This window comes from Anoplopoma fimbria, unplaced genomic scaffold (assembly GCF_027596085.1).
Source record: "Anoplopoma fimbria isolate UVic2021 breed Golden Eagle Sablefish unplaced genomic scaffold, Afim_UVic_2022 Un_contig_9115_pilon_pilon, whole genome shotgun sequence".
NCBI lineage: Eukaryota > Metazoa > Chordata > Actinopteri > Perciformes > Anoplopomatidae > Anoplopoma > Anoplopoma fimbria.
Window position 1 is genome coordinate 29,460 of NW_026553781.1, and position 15,781 is coordinate 45,240.

The 15,781-nt window shown below is 48.1% G+C and overlaps 1 long non-coding RNA gene and 1 pseudogene across 1 annotated transcript; one reads left to right on the forward strand and one right to left on the reverse strand.

Moving 5' to 3' along the window:
• Nucleotides 1–11: 11 nt before the first annotated feature.
• LOC129116832 (uncharacterized) lies at nucleotides 12–3,382 on the reverse strand. Its single transcript, XR_008533705.1, has 4 exons — nucleotides 3,350–3,382; nucleotides 2,563–2,616; nucleotides 1,612–1,698; nucleotides 12–134 (listed from the first exon to the last, which is right to left on the reverse strand). It is a non-coding gene; the product is annotated as an uncharacterized LOC129116832 (long non-coding RNA).
• Nucleotides 3,383–12,667: 9,285 nt separating this feature from the next.
• On the forward strand, nucleotides 12,668–15,632 carry LOC129116830 (uncharacterized; annotated as a pseudogene).
• The last annotated feature ends 149 nt before the right edge of the window (nucleotides 15,633–15,781 follow it).

The window sequence follows — 15,781 nt, forward strand, 5'->3', positions numbered from 1 at the left end:
TTTACCTTCATTGCTGCTGCAACCCGTCACCTCCAACTCCTCCTCCATCACCGCCGCCCACCTGACTCCAGCTACAATCCTCCCAGTGCGACCTGTGTCGCTGCTGCTGGTCCTCTCAGGTTGCTCATCTGGCTCTGTAGAGATACAGGAAATGTAGATATTCATTCATTCATTCATTCATTCACATCTAATATGTAATAAGTCTGCTCCATACAATGATTGTTGGTATAAAATAAACATTTTCACAGCCTTAAAAGATAAATATTATCTACTGATTAGTATCAACATCCAGAGACTTCCTGAGAAAACTAGGCAAGAAGTTGTGGTTATGATTTTGTATTTATTCATCAGTGTTTTTGTTTGCTATAGAATATGATCATCAGTTATGGTTTTGTTCAGTAAAAATATATGCCATCAGGATTAAATAAAAACATCAGTTTCTATCTATTGATCTCTAAATCACGTGTCCTGTTCAGGTTGATGTATGAGGGGAGGAGCCTATTCCAGCTTACATTGGGTGATTACATTACATGACATTACAGTCATTTAGCAGACGCTTTTCTCCAAAGCGACTTACAGTCAGTAGTATGTTACATATCATTCACCCATTCACACACTGATGACAGGCTACCATCAAGGTGCCACCATCAGACTCTAACTAACATTCATCATCAGTCCACACCGATGGCCTTCAGGAGCAACTTGGGGTTAAGTGTCTTGCCCAAGGACACATCGACTGCCGAAGCCGGGTATCGAACCACCGACCCTCTGATTGGAGAACTACCTTGCTCTCCACTACGCCACAGCCGCCACCAATGTGATGAGACAAAGATAAACTTGCTGTTTGTGATCAAGTCTTTAAAAATGACTCTTTTTATGATTCCTCATGAATCAGTTATTAAATGAGGCCAGTTTCTGACCCACCTGTCTCACCTTAACTCTGACGAGCTAAAGACATCCTGTAGTGGTCATCTGTTGGAAAATGCTATCTTAAATGAAAGGTACACTGATGCACCATGGGTAAGTGGTATACACAGGCAAAAGGGTCCATTGTCTATGCAAAATGTATGTTTCTAATGATTTATTAGTTAAAAAATCAAATAGAAAATAGAAAAAACTAATAAATCATGTCTATCTCTGCCTCTCCTGCTCTGGTAGAATAAATAAACTCAAAGGTGCATACTGGTCGTATATACCTGCTTACTCATATATATTTAACTGCAGGAGCACACAGAGTTAACCAATTCATAAACAAGACTTAACTAAATATACTCATACAAAATAATTAAACTAAACAGTTAATTTACCAAATAAAACACTTTGTAAATCTATCAAAAAATCATATCTAAATAAAGCAAACATGGAGAATAACTGAAACAATATTACTTATAAATAAAGCAATGCATTACCAACAACACATACATAGCTCCTACTGACACAGCACTGGTCTCCATGGAAACAATCTCACCTGGTGATACATTACTGTCTAAAGACAACCATTGCACTTGGCTCCTTGTCATCAAAGTAGAGAAGTGGACCGGTTCTTTTATGAGGAGTGTGTAATGTGTGAACAGTGACAGCAGTGTGTTATCCAGACTGAAACACTCTTACTGGTCTTAGATGATGATGAGTCCTCCATGATGTCACTCTGCTGGAAACCTCAGAGACCGACTGGAGACAAACTTCTGGTTTAGAAACCTAGAGAGAGAAAAGAGTCAAATGTTTAATTATCTAGTGTTTTAACTCCTCTCACCTCGTTTGAAGAGTTATTATATTACCCATATTCAATGTATTCCAGAACCCTTAGCTAATAAACGGTGCTGTAAAACAAGTATTTGCCCCTTCCTGATCTCTTGTGAGCTCACATTGTTCTTTTTAGTCAGTCTGTTGTGCTGCTGCATAAACAAGCATAAGCATCAGTTCAGGACTTATCAACAGGTCAGAGTCTTATGATGGAGCTTTGTAGAATCAGAAATACTTTACATTTACATTACAAACATTTCTGTACTTTACTTTTGTTGTTTATTTATTCATTAGTGACAATATGCCAGTATTTGAGGTCCTTAACTGTTAAAAAAAAATTATGCAAAATGAGCAACTGTTGAAAGTTGATAATTAAAAAAATGATTTTCTTTGTTTTCCCTTTTGAACAGGAAAAGTACCAAACTGTTACCAATAAACAGAGGTATGTACCGAACCATGAACTTTGTGTACCGTCACACCCTTAATAATATTTATATCATTAGACACAGAAATAGTGTTTGACAAAGTAAATTGTCCTAAAATGTCCTTTTTATTGGTCATTTCTATTTTAGCCTTCTTGACTCTGAAGGTTCTGTAAAAGGAGACTGACCACCAACAGTTCTGTGTCTGCATGTGGCCTATTCATTTATGTTTTAGCCAATTATTAGAATATTGCTGCAGTAAAATAAATCCATATTTAACATCTCTGGTGGTCACCTCTGGACATCCTTCTGCCACCACAGTTAAACACTCCTGGAACCACCACTGACTCTTTTTGGGTCCTATCCTTGTTGACCTGGACAGACAGTGAAAACTTACTTGTGTCTGTGTTTCTGTCTGCTGAAGTCAAACAGCTCTGTTTCACCAACTGTCCTGTAACATGACAACATGACAATCACCAGACAAGAACAGATTTATAGACATTTAGAGAGTAAAAACATCAACACAGTTAAAGTGAAGACAAAGGGAAAACTACACTTTTATATTAATAATGTTTTATGTTTCATTTTAAAGATATAATGTTGAATAACTGGTTAAACCAAGAGAGTATAAAAGGAACCACACACACACACACACACACACACACTCACACACACACACACACACACACACACTTGTCTGTAAAACCATTACATCTTCATATATATATATATATATATATATATATATATATATATCTTCATATAAAACATATCTGAACACGTTTTAAAGGTGAAACTCTAAAGTTTCTTTAAATAAAATCTAAATGTCCGTTAATGTGACTTTAATGAGTCAGAACTCTTCTTCCTGTTTCTCTTGAGGAACTAACCCTAACCCTGAAATGGCGGAATAACCTCCGATAATAAAGTGAACATACCGTGAATAAAAGAATGAAATGTTAAAGTTGAGCTGCACATAAACAACTGGAGATGTTTCACTTTAAACTCGGACTGAAACGACGTCCTCTGACTCCTCAGTTCAAGAGAAAGACTGTTTGACAGTCTGTCAATCTGCGTCTTAAATCATCGATTCTCTTCATCGATCCGCGTTTACCGACCGTCATCGATCATCTACTCCATTTATTATTCCATCATTTCTGTTCATCTGCTTTTAGTCGTTTACTCACCAGCTGGAACTTCTGCTGCTCCATCAGTGAAAGACAGGAGAGAAACGAAAGTAAAAGGAGAGAGGGAGGACTACATAATTCTGCCTTATCATCCAAAATGATCACCATGACAACCTCTTCTGATATCTGCAGAAAAACAAGTTTTATTTTGGCACAGACTGACTTTTGACTAAACATGAAACTTTAACTGAATATGAATGTGTTCTGGATGGTCTGTAACTCTCCCTTGTCTTCATCAGTGAGGGGACCCACAGGTAGGACCAGGATGAAGACATGGACGCCCTCAGGATCACAGAGGGAGATACACCTGAGAGATTCCTCCATCACTGCCTCCTGAGGTTTTCCATACAAGGCAGGCAGCTCCACCAGAGAAACCCAACGTCCACACACCTCTCCCTGATGTTTAACACACTCTGATGAGTTGGAGACTGAATGAAGCTCTGTCTGACCTAAAATGGCCTTGGCTGCTGAGGTCTTCCCTGATCCTGTCCTCCCACACAGAACCAGGTTTAAAGATGGTTTCATTTGGTCAGACTTTGGTGTCATGATCAAACCCTCATCCTCAAATACATCACAGATCAGATGTTCATTGTTCTCTTTTACAGTTTGACCCAAACGTGTTAAAAGTTCTGGACGTTCAAGGTTCTTCTGCCACAGATATCTGTATCTACTCATTCTGATCATGTCTTTTAAGGGCTGGTCTTTCTCCATGAAAGCTGAACTCTCCTCTCTGGGTGTTGATATCAGTATCAATGAATGATCAAATGATTGATCACTGAAGAGTTTCAGGACTCTGCAGAGCTTCTCTTTGAGTTCCTCAGTGAAGTCTTCAGGCTGTAGAACCAGCAGGAACACATGAGGTCCAGGATCAGAGAGTCTCTCACAGTTTTCTACATGTTCTCTTAGTTTGTCTTCAGAGATGTTGGGGAGCAGCAGATCTGGAGTGTTGATCAGAACTATTTCTTTCTCTTTCATCCGTCCTCTGACTCTCAGACAGTGATCTGGTTCTTCCTCAGTGTTGAACTCAGTCTCTCCCAGTATGAAGTTCCCCACTGAACTCCTCTCAGACCAGCTGTTCCCCAGCAGAACAACCCTCAGCTCAGACACTGAGAAGAGAACAGTGAGTTAGAAACACAATAAGTAAAAACTTAACCCAGGTTGAAAACAACACAACTGGATTAACAACCAGAAAGTCATGTCTTATTTAAGATGGACTATTAAAGATGGACTATTATACGTTTTCTACTAGAAAATATTTAAATTAAATCAATTGTGAATTAGTACCCACCACCTACAAACACTAACTCTAGATGTATATAAACAGAATAATAATTCTAACACAGTTTATTTGGACTCGCTGTCAGGTGGCAGCCATTCATAGCTGCTGCTGCGGGTCACAGGTTGCAGAACATCTGGATCTGTAGAGATACACATTGTTTATTACACATGTAATCTGTAATCAATCTGCTCAATACAGTGAAGTTTTCAAACATCTTCACAGCCTTAACAGACTGATACACTGAAAAAAATGATTCTGCCGTGTTTAAATGTTGCTTCATCCCGTTCTAATGTAACAGAAGGCAGACCTGACACCGTGACGTCACATTGCTGTCATTCTGTCGTTCACTCAACATAATGACGCTGAGTGGCCGACAGAGCAGCAGCAACTTAACATTACTTTCTGTCAGTGTTTAGTCTGTGTTCACCAGAAGCAGGTTTCAGTAACGTGAAAGTAATCACAACAGTGTGCTTCATAAGAAAAAGTAAAAGTAGTGGGTGTGGTATCCGGGAATGAAGAATGCGCCGGGATTCAGAGAAAACACGTGGCAATGGTTTGTTTAAGCCGACTTCGGCGTTTATTTCATTTATCAGACAGGACAAGGGTATGCTTGGGTCTCCGTGAGCCTCAAGCCTCTGCAGTCCATGCGTGTCTCTGCCTCTCTCGTCCATGCGTGTCTCTGCCTCTCTTATAGTGGCTCCGGGACTTCCTCCTCCCAGCCGCCAGGTGTCCCCCATCCCGCTGATTGGGGGGAAGGACCCGGTGCTCTCCGTCGCCGGCTGGTGGGTGGGGGTGGTACACCCCGTCCTTCACGGTCCCACGGGACCGTTCAGGCCGAGGCTTCAGGGGCGGGATGCCACACTCCCCCCTCGTTTGCTCAAGCCCCTGGTCTCTGGGGAACCCACCCAGACAGGCATCCCGACGTGACAGGGCGTCGGCGTTGGCATGCTCCCGGCCCGGTCGGTGGTCCACCCGGAACCGAAAATCCTGGAGAGCCAGGAACCACCGTGTCACCCGGGCGTTTGTATTCTTGGCCCCCGCCATCCACTTCAGGGGGGCGTGGTCGGTGACTAAGGTGAACTCCCTCCCCAGGAGGTAGTAGCGCAACTTCTCCAGGCACCATTTAATGGCCAGGGCCTCCTTCTCCACGGTGGAGTAGTTGCGCTCATTGGGGAGGAGCTTCCGGCTGACGTAGGTTATCGGGTGCTCCTCTCCGGCCCGGACCTGGGACAAGACCCCCGAGTCCCACCTCTGAGGCGTCTGTGTGGACAATCACAGGGAGATTAAAGTCAGGTGTGATTAGTACCGGTTCAGAGCATAGGGCCTCCCGGAGCGTCTTGAACGCCCGGTCCGCCGCCTCTGACCAGGTGACCCGGTCTGGCAAGGCCTTACGGGTTAGGTCGTTCATGGGGCTGGCCAGCGTGGCGTACCCGGGAATGAAGCGCTGATAGTAGCCCACCAGCCCCAAGAACGCCTTCACCTGCTTCTTAGTCCTGGGTTGCGGCCAGGCCCGTATGGCGGCTACCTTGCCTTCCTGCGGCCGCACTGTCCCTCTCCCGACCCGGTACCCCAGGTACGTCGTCTCCTCTCTCCCGAGGCGACATTTGGCCGGTTTAGCGGTGAGGCCCGCCTTCCGCAGCTCTCCCAGCACGGCCCTTAGCTGGCGGACGTGGATATCCCAGCTGGGGCTGTAAATGATAATGTCATCAATGTATGCCGCCGCGTAATCCTGGTGGGGCCTCAGGAGCTGGTCCATCATCCGCTGGAATGTGGCTGGGGCGCCGTGTACCCCGAAAGGGAGGACGGTGTACTGGTACAGTCCCCCCGGGGTGGAGAACGCCGTCTTTTCCCGGGCCGCACGGGTCAACGGCACCTGCCAGTACCCCTTGGTCAGGTCCAGGGTCGACAGGTACCGCGCCGGGCCCAGGCGCTCGATAAGTTCGTCGACCCGGGGCATGGGGTAGGCGTCGAACTCCGATGCCTCGTTCAGCCGCCTGAAGTCGTTGCAGAACCTAAATGTACCATCTGGCTTGGGCACCAGGACCACCGGGCTGCACCAGGCGCTGCGTGACTCCTCTATCACGCCGAGCTGCAGCATTCGGCGCACCTCGGTCCGTATGGCCTCCCTCCGGGCCTCTGGGATCCTGTAGGGCGGAACCCTTACCCTTATGCCGGGCGCCGTCCGGATGTCGTGGTGGGTGGCGGCAGTCCTCCCCGGCAGGTCGGAGAACACGTCCCGATGCTGGAGGATGATCTCGTCCAGGTCGTGCCTCTGGGCCGGGCTGAGGTCCTCCCCACCGGGACCTCCGGGATCTCCTGCCGGGCCGCCAGGGACAAGGGAGCGGGGTCGGCGGGTGTCTGCTCCCCCCTCCACTGCTTCAGGAGATTGATGTGGTATAGCTGCGTCGGCTTCCGCCTCGCTGGCTGGCGGACCCGGTAGTTCACCTCGCCCACGCGTTCCACCACCTCGTAGGGTCCCTGCCACTTGGCCAGGAACCGGCACTCCGCCGTGGGGACCAGGACCAGGACCAGTTCCCCTGGCTGAAAGGTCCTCAGCTGGGCTCCTCGATTATAGACCCTCGCCTGGGCCTGCTGCGCTTGCTGGAGGTGCCCCCGGACGATGGGCCACACCCGGGCCATGCGGTCACGCACCTGCTCCACGTGGTCCACGGTGGTGCGGTGGGGGGACGGCTGGCTCTCCCAGGCCTCCTTTGCGATGTCCAGGATCCCGCGGGGCCTCCGCCCGTACAGCAGCTCAAAGGGGGAGAACCCGGTGGACGCCTGGGGGACCTCCCGTACTGCGAACAGTACGTGGGGTAGTAGTTGGTCCCAGTTCTTCCCGTCGGCTTGCATGGCCTTCTTGAGCATCTGCTTTAGGGTCTTGTTGAAACGCTCGACCAGGCCGTCCGTCTGGGGGTGGTACACCGAGGTCCGGAGCTGCTTCACCTGCAGGAGCCTGAGGACCTCCTTCATCACCCGTGACATGAAGCACGACCCCTGATCGGTGAGCACCTCCTTCGCTATCCCCACCCGGCTGAAGAGGAGCATAAGTTCACGGGCGACTGCCTTGGCGGTGGCGGCGCGCAGGGGAAGGGCCTCGGGGTACCGGGTGGCGTAGTCCACTAGCACCAGGATATAGCGGTGGCCCCGGCTGGTCTTGGGAAGGGGGCCCACGATGTCTAAGGCCAAACGCTCGAAGGGGTCTCAATGATGGGCATGGGAATGAGGGGGTGTCTAGCGGTGGCCCGGGGGCTACCCGCTGGCACTCGGGGCACCCCTGGCAGTGGCGCTCAACATCCCGCTTAACCCCGGCCAATAGAACCTGGCTAGGACCCGCTCCCGGGTCTTGTCCATGCCCAGGTGGGCCCCCAGGAGGTGGGTGTGGGCCATAAAAAGCACTTTACTGACGTAGGACCGGGGCACCACTAGCTGTTCCCTCACTCCCCCCTCCCCGGAGGCTACTCGATACAACAGACCCCCCTGGTGCTGAAGTGCGGGTGTGGTGTGTGACTCACCGAGTCTCGGGCCGGCCATGGTTTGTTTAAGCCGACTTCGGCGTTTATTTCATTTATCAGACAGGACAAGGGTATGCTTGGGTCTCCGTGAGCCTCAAGCCTCTGCAGTCCATGCGTGTCTCTGCCTCTCTCGCTCCATGCGTGTCTCTGCCTCTTTTATAGTGGCTCCGGGACTTCCTCCTCCCAGCCGCCAGGTGTCCCCCATCCCGCTGATTGGGGGGAAGGACCCGGTGCTCTCCGTCGCCGGCTGGTGGGTGGGGGTGGTACACCCCGTCCTTCACGGTCCCACGGGACCGTTCAGGCCGAGGCTTCAGGGGCGGGATGCCACATGGGGTCATGAAAGCAGTTTTTATTAATATTAGATAATTAACCATCTACCGTTTCTGTAAGTATCTTTTCAACTCATGGTAGCAGCTAATTGATTATTCTGCTTAATATGAGATGCACTGACATTAACATGTTTTGTTTACTTTACAGTGGCTTTATGTAATCAGAGATCAGCATGTTCCTGAGGCCAAACCATCACTAAAGTTTTTTTTTACTCCTTTTCTTGATATGTTTGTCTACTTGTCTAAAACTGAGAATTTATCTTTATGTAATCATAAAACCACATTCTTTAGTTAAAGAGAGAAGTCCATTAAGAGAATGTATAATGAAGTCTTTGTATTTTTTAGGGGTCACAGGTTGGAAATATTCTACAATTTCCCAAAGAAATTATTGATGTTTTGAGGAATATTTCAACAGCTGTAATCCATCTACACAGGCAACCAGTGCTGTCAACCCTAAAAGGGCTTCCTCCCAACCTGAGGAAGATGTTGGACATCGTATTCAGAAGTATATGGTAAGTCAGTAATTGCATTTGCCAGCCATATCTTAAAACATTTTTTTATTACAGAAAATGTTTTAAGATCCTAATGTCACCAAGAGATACAACAACTTATTGCAACAGCACCAATAACTCAGGTCACACCTGTTCAATAGGAATATAAAATGTCTGTGACTTTGAGTAACCAAAACTGATTTGACTGATTCGACTTGTCTGCATGTCATTGAATATTATAAACACTGTTTTTTCTCATATTCTCTTTCAGTATACAAGACATCAAGGAGATGAGCTCCTGAGAGACCTGAAGATATCCACTATGCACATACATGCCATCAACGAGGGTGGAGAAGCTGGACATTATGATGACATTGACATCAATGCTGAAGGAGTCATCATTCTGGACAACGTTGGATCTGTTGACCGAGCTCCTTGAAATGAGACCAGGAGTCACCTCTGCACTGAGCACGTCAATGCATTCAGAAAGTGCTCTTGCTTTTCCAGAAGTACTTGAACGAAAGACAAAAACAATTGCTGGACTGGTGGATTTCTTCAGCTGTTCTTGTGAAACCTGTTCAGCTGCATAATTCATTCTGGTTTGGGGGTGATGGAGAACATTTACTATAATGTGAAATGCAGTTCAGGAGATGTTGTAAGCGGATTATATTATTATATTATTATATTCACTTAATGCATCCTATTGCTGTACATGTCCGCTGACTTGCAGCTATGGTACTGGTGCATTTTGTTGTTGTTGTTGTTGTTGTTGTTAGCCATGGCTCTGGTATAAGTAAATGTCCTGCATTCAAAACCTTACTTAAGTAAAAGGGTTTTCAGGAAGTATGCTCATCAAAGTAAGTAAAAGTATTTATTGTGCAGTAAAATGTTCGCTATCAGTGTTCTACTATCATATATGTAGTGAGATGTTCTGGAGGAGAAGTGGAAAGTAATAGAACAAAGAAATACTCATGTAAAGTACAAGTACTTTATGTATGTCAGTACAATACATGAGTAGACAATTAGATAATACAATTGTTAAAAGTTAAAAGCTTCATGTGTGTAAACATGGAATTTATTGAAAGTTAAGATACTAGTAATAACTAAAACTGTTTAATTAGATCCAACTTGATTTTAGCTTGTAGAAATTAAACCATTGAATTGATCTGAATGTACAAAAAAGGTAAATAGTAATTGAGGTTTCATAATTAGAGTATAATGAACATGATTTTAGTAAGTAAACTCCACTCAAAATGGTTGAGGTAAAATTATGAATATAAGTTAACTGAATTGACTTAAAAAAAATGAAGTCAACTAAAAAAATATATCTGGATTTAGATAAATTTACTTACCTAAAAAAAAATTAAGTACATCCAACAAAACTTTTTCAGTGTACTGTTATCACCTACTCATCCTGAACTAATATGATTATACTAATCTGTATCAATACCTCTATACCTGTGATGTCTGTCCTCAATAATAGAAAAGACATTTTGTTATTATCCTTTATTGATGAAGCAGATGTTTTGGAGTGGATGAATACAGAGAAGCATTAAGTGGTTTGCATGTTTTGGTTCAGACACAATCTCTCTCTTTACATATCCTCCCAAAATACAATTTAGTATCTTGTATCATAACTTGGAATGTATTACGCCGCCGGCTTCCTCGCTGGCACAAGCCTTGCCTTCTCCTTCTCCTTCACCTTATCTGCCACTGCCACAACCCCCAGGCCCACCCCGCCTACACCCCCACTGGAGGTGATATGAACACCAGCAACAACGCCCCACCAACTGCAGCTGCCACGCTTTGCCATGTTCCACTTCTTCTTCGGCTGCATTGAAGGGCGATAGAGTCCGAGCATCACAAGTCACTCATCTGGCTCTGTAGAGATACAGAACATGTAGATATTCATTCAATCACATGTCATTTGTAATAAATCTGCTCAATACAATGATTTACTGATTAGTATCAACATCCAGAGACTTCCTGAGAAAACTAGGCAAGGAGTTGTGATTATGATTTTATATTTATTCATCAGTATTAGTTGTAGCGTTTTTTTCCCCTTTCTCTGCATACAATTGTAACATTATATTATGTTGACCTACACCCGTGACGAGCTTCTGGAAAAAGAGCCGGAGTGAAGGTCCGGGAGAGGATGAGAGGATGAGAGGATGAGAGGATGGAGAGGATGAAGATGATGAGAGGATGGAGAGGATGAGAGGATGAGAGGGTGGAGAGGATGAGAGGATGGAGAGGATGAGAGGATGAGAGGATGAGAGGATGGAGAGGATGAGAGGATGAGAGGATGGAGAGGATGGAGATGATGAGAGGATGGAGAGGATGGAGATGATGAGAGGATGGAGAGGATGAGAGGATGAGAGGGTGGAGAGGATGAGAGGATGGAGATGATGAGAGGATGAGAAGATGAGAGGATGGAGAGGGTGAGAGGATGGAGAGGGTGAGAGGATGAGAGGATGGAGAGAATGAGAGGATGAGAGGATGAGGGGATGGAGAGGATGAGAGGATGGAGAGGATGAGAGGATGAGATGATGGAGAGGATGAGAGGATGAGAGGATGAGAGGATGGAGATGATGAGAGGATGAGAGGATGGAGAGGATGAGGGGATGGAGAGGATGAGAGGATGGAGAGGATGAGAGGATGAGAGGATGGAGAGAATGAGGGGATGGAGAGGATGAGAGGGTGGAGAGGATGAGAGGATGGAGAGGATGAGAGGATGAGAGGATGGAGAGGATGAGAGGATGGAGAGGATGAGAGGATGAGAGGGTGGAGAGGATGAGAGCATGGAGAGGATGAGAGGATGGAGAGGATGAGAGGATGGAGAGGATGAGAGGATGAGAGGATGAGAGTATGAGAGGATGAAGAGGATGAGAGGATGGAGAGGATGAGAGGATGAGAGGATGGAGAGGATGAGAGGATGAGAGGATGGAGAGGATGAGAGGATGGAGAGGATGAGAGGATGAGGGGATGGAGAGGATGGAGAGGATGAGAGGATGAGAGGATGGAGAGGATGAGAGGATGAGAGGATGGAGAGGATGAGAGGATGAGAGGATGAGAGGATGGAGAGGATGGAGAGGATGGAGAGGATGAGAGGATGAGAGGATGGAGCGGATGGAGAGGATGAGGGGATGAGAGGATGGAGAGGAATGGAGAGGATGGAGAGGATGGAGAGGATGAGACACAACAACACTCAGCAAACCTCCAGAGCACTTCCGGATTCCCGCTGCCGCGTCAGCTGCTACGCCGATGACGTCACGACGCATCCGACGGCCGGGAATCCCCGTCAGCCACAGCAGCCCCCAGAGGGCCAGGTCGTATCACAGCAAACCCTCTCTGCCCCAGAGACATCACATTCTGCACTTGTTTTCCCCCAATCTGCACTATCAACCCATGCACATGCATCATCCCAACATCCTTTCCTCTTCTCTCCCTCCTGCCTTTCCTGCATCATCTACCTTGGCCAACTTTGCTCCGCCCTACATGAATCCAGCTACCTCAGCTGCTCAGACAGTTCCAACAGCAGGGGCCCATAGCGGAGCAACCGGCCAAAACCTATTCTTTCCTCCCGTTTCTGCTCTTCCCCCTCCCTACCCCTACCCCCACCCCCACCCCTACCCCTACCCTCCCCTTCCCTGTAACCCATATGCAACTAACATAACCCATCCTACCCCAAATGCACCCCCTTTTTTCCCAGGTCAGCCAGCAAGCAGCGCAAGCTTCTTTCCAACCCATCTCCCTCCACCCACCAGCTTCAGCTTAGCCACAGCATTACCCCCAGTACGCCCAACAGCATCTGCTCGACCATCACCCGTGTCACTCGGCAACAGATACTAGCCGGTAACTACGTCAACCTCGCTCAACTAATCCACCCATCCACATGCAATCTCCACATCCCCAGGGAATTGCAAACCGCTTTCGGCCCCATCGAGCTCAAACGGCCACTCCCCACCCGCTCCAAGGAACTCACAACAGCCGAATTCGCCTATTCTTTCTCCCTTTTCCGCGACACCATCTGCTCGTTTTTTCCCGACCGCAGGCCCGAACTGGATGATTACTTGTCGTTAATCCTAGACCTGGCCTTGAGGTTCGGCGGCAACGGTTTTTACTCCTACCATGTCCTTTTCACATCCGAAGCCGCTGCTCGAGTGCAGCAGTTCAACCAGGGAACTTACTGGGGTACACTAGACCCCGAATTATATTGCAGAGTCTTTGCAGCTCGCTCCTCCCTTAACTGTGAGTCCTGTGGCGCACCTTCCCATCCAGCCACCACATGCACCCTCACAGCCCCCCTGCCTTCCACAGCCGCTCCTAGAAGACGGAGCCCCACCGGTTACTGCAGCCTGCCTCCATCATTTCCCCCACCATCCATCATCCCAAAACCAGCCACCAACCAGCCAACAACCACCGGCCCTCTCCCCAAAGGGGTAGACAGGAGAGGCAGACCAGTCCTCTTCCAGGGCGGGAGAATGGTCTGCAACAACTTCAACGATTTAGGATGCAGCACCTCTAGCTGCCGCTTCCTCCACACCTGCTCCTTCTGCGGAGGTGCCCACTCCAGACCAACCTGTCCCCACAACCCCACCAAGCACAGCCCCTGTAAGTACCTCAATACACCAATCAAGGTCCAAGCTCTAGCTTCCGCCTTACAGAACCACCCAGACCGCCAGTTCACCAGCTTCCTAATACAAGGTTTCACACACGGCTTCCACCCAGGTTTGCAGGTTAAACCAGAGCAGTCCTATACATGCCATAATTTGAAATCCGCCATTTCCGAGCCCGACATAGTCGACAAACTCCTGGCTCAGGAAGTCAAAGACTCTTTCATGATCGGCCCTCTCCATAGCCCACCTTTCCCCATATTCAGAATCAGCCCCATCGGCATAGCTACTAGGAAATACTCAGGAAAAAAGAGACTTATAATAGACCTCTCATCCCCCCACGGCTCTTCCATCCCAAGCATCAATAGCCTAATCCCAAGCCCGGACTACTCCATGCAGTACACCACAATCACCAACGCCGCATCCCTCATTCGCCTCGCTGGTCAAGGAGCCTGGTTGGCTAAAGCGGACATCATCAGCGCCTTCAAAGTTCTCCCGATCCTCCCCGAATTCTGGCATCTTTTCGGCGTACATTGGAAAGGCTCTTATTACTTTGCAGTGCGCTTGACCTTCGGGTGCAAGAGCAGCCCAAAAATCTTCGACTGCTTATCCGAAGCTCTCTGCTGGATCCTGACCAACGTCCATAAACTTCCGTACGTCATCCACCTCTTAGATGACTTCCTCACCGTCACGCCACCTTCCTCACCCCCAGCACACGGCCTCAACACTTTAACCTCAGCGTTCAAGGAACTCGGCGTTCCTCTGTCTCCAGAGAAAATCAATCGGATCTCCTTACTCATTTCAAATTACCTCCTGGCCCCCAAATGCACCAAACACCAACTCCTTTCACTGTTAGGCCACCTCAACTACGCCATTCGCATCATCCCCCAAGGTCGATCCTTCTTGTCCCACCTCCTTTCAGTCGCCGCCTCTGTCCCAAATCTCCATGGCCACGCCTCCCTGGACAAAGCATGCAAAACGGAGCTAAAACTGTGGCACCAGTTCCTCTCCTCATGGAACGGCATCTCTTTATTTTACGATGACCACATCACCAAGCCGGAAGACATCCAGCTGTTCACAGACGCAGCCCCCTCCATCGGCTTCGGCGGCTTCTACGGCAGCAAATGGTTTTCAGCCGAATGGCCGCACGAATTCTCATCCCTCACCCCTTCTTCAGCAATCTCTGAAATGTATCCGGTAGTCATAGCAGCCATTCTTTGGGGCCGGGAATGGTCCAAAAAGACAATCGCTTTATATTCAGACAACAGCGCCGTCGTAGACATCATCAACAAAGGACGGTCACATTGTCTAGACATAATGCAGTTCATGCGTACACTCACCTTGGTTTCGGCCCAGCAACAATTCATCATCCGAGCCTATCACATCCCAGGTCACAAAAACTCACTTTCTCGTTTCTCTTAACAGAAATTCAGACGATTGGCGCCAGCCGCGGACCCTCTGCCAACTCTGGTCCCACCGTTTTCAGCCACCATCTTCAACTGACCCCGCTACTAGAACACCTAATCTCTGCCTCCCAAGACGCCATCCTCAACAGCGTCGCCCCCAGAACACTCTCATCATACCTCACCGGATGGAATAGCTTTAAAGCCTTCCACGCTTCCCTCGGCCTTCCATTCCCCTCACTCGACGTCCTGACCCTCACGAACTTCATCACGTTCGCCCATTCACTCCTCAAGATCAAGCCTTCCACTATACGGGTCTACATAAGCGGAATCAACTTCTTCGCCAAACTTTCCTCAGGCACTCCTTGTCCAGCTGCGTCCCACTCACACATCACCATGTTACTCAAAGGTCTCCGTAAAGCCGACACCCCACGCCTAAACGTCTGCCCCTCACCTCGGACCTCCTTACCCGCTGCATCCAAACACTCCGTTCAGGCTACCTATCTCCCTTCATGGACAAAGCATTGGAGTCCATGTTCTTGCTGGCCTTCTTCGGCTTCCTGCGCTGCTCGGAATTCACCGCTCAGAACTCTGACCACCATCCATCGCAACACGCCACCATGTCCGACATCTCCATCCACCATCCGGACACCATCATCGACCACCTCAAACGCAGCAAGACCAACCAGTCTGGTCCGCCCCAGCCCATCTACATCTTTCGACTAAACTCATACCTAAGTCCATTCGAACCCATATGTGACTACATAAGCGCAAGATTAGCCAGCGGAACTTCTCCACA